Here is a 1,697-nt window from a genome sequence, read left to right on the forward strand (position 1 = left end):
CCGCCGACCACGGGTTTTGGTCGTCCCCTGTGTCCCCTGCCGTCCTCAGCAGTCGCATTCCCGGGGTGGGGAGGGAGGTGTCAGTATTCCCGGGGGCAGGGCTGGGGGGGCTCCTGGTGTCGTCCCCCCTCCCAAAAAAACCCGGGACTGTTTATGGAGCGTGGAGCCTCATAGACGTGTTTGTACACTACAAATTCTGCAGCAGAATATTTTTTAAAACATTCGCTGGTTTTGGTTTTTTTTTTTTTTCTCTTGTTTGTTTGGTTTTTTGTAAGCTCTATTTTTGTATATTTAATTGCTATTTGAAAATTCTAATAATGCGTCTTTTTTGCTAATCACACTCTTCTTAAGGAAAAACCAGGAAAGAAAAAAAAAACAAACAAAAAACAAAAGCAACCAAGAGTTTGCATGTGATTTGACTTGAAATGTAAATAAAAGCAGGTTTTGGAAGCGGGGGTGTGTTTGCAGAGGGTCTGTCCCCTCTCCATTGTTCACTGTCACCTTGGGGATGTCCCCAGCAGGGGAGGGACACGGATGGGCGGGTTTGGGGTTGGGGTGACGTTGTCCATGTCCCAGAGCAGAGCTGATGGGGACAGCATCCCATGGGGACAGGCTGGCTGCAGAGCGCCCCAAAACACCCAGCTAAGAGGGATTGTGCAGGATCCAGGTGAGCTTCCCTGCTTAGGGACAGGATATTCCTCCCAGCAACCTTTCCACCCCAAATCCTAATGCCGACCTTCCTTAGGGCAGGGCAGGGTTCAGCTCCAGCTCAGCGCTGTGGGATCTCCGGGGGTGCAGCTCCAGCCCCGTTCCCTGCTCACTTTGTCCCACTCCTCCTCTTCCTCAAGGCTTCACCAGGCGGGTGCCAAAGTCCCCCTGGGTTGTGCCCATGGGGGTGGCCGAGCTGGGGTCACCCCGGGCTGGGGTCCCTGCAGGACCCCGGTGTGAAGGGGGAGACGGAACTCCCGCGTGTCCTGTCCCGCTGTCCCCGTCCCTGCCTGCGGGGCTGCTGCCCTCTAGTGCCGGATCCACCTGGAATCCTTGGGATGAGCACGAACCTTAAATCCCATCCCATTTCACCCCGGCATGGTCAAGAACAGCTCCCACTATCCCAGGGTGCTCCAAGACCCGTCCAGCCTGGCCTTGGACACTTCCAGGGATCCGGGGGCAGCCACAGCTTCTCTGGGAAATCCATTCCAGGGCCTCTCACCCTCACAGGGCAGAATTCCTTCCCACTATCCCACCTAACCCTGCCCTCTGGCAGTGGGAAGCTGTCCCTCAATGTTCCGTTCACCTTCTCCAGAAGGATCCCCAGGGACTGTGCTGCCATTTTTGGGATGATGAGCTCGCTGGGTGCCTTCCCCCTGCTGGGACAAGGTCTGGATCTCCCACAGAGCTGCACAGAACAATTATTTTTGGTGCTTCCACCCCACAGCTCCTGCTCTGGATTGATGCTGCACCCTTCTCACCAATCCCATTCATATCAATGATCAATAATGAAGTTTTTCATCAAAGCCAAAACTGCTGCAATTTCCCCAGAATAATTAATGCTCTTTAAATTTTTTTCCCCCTTCTTTAAAATGTTTTGAAATACAACTGATTCCCAGAACCTGAAACATGCAGGATCAAGGATTACCAACAATTATTTTCAGTGACCTAAAAATCAAGTGGGGTCAACCCCAATTTCCCCAGAACAT

This window comes from Geospiza fortis, unplaced genomic scaffold (assembly GCF_000277835.1).
Source record: "Geospiza fortis unplaced genomic scaffold, GeoFor_1.0 scaffold180, whole genome shotgun sequence".
In the NCBI taxonomy this organism is placed as follows: domain Eukaryota; kingdom Metazoa; phylum Chordata; class Aves; order Passeriformes; family Thraupidae; genus Geospiza; species Geospiza fortis.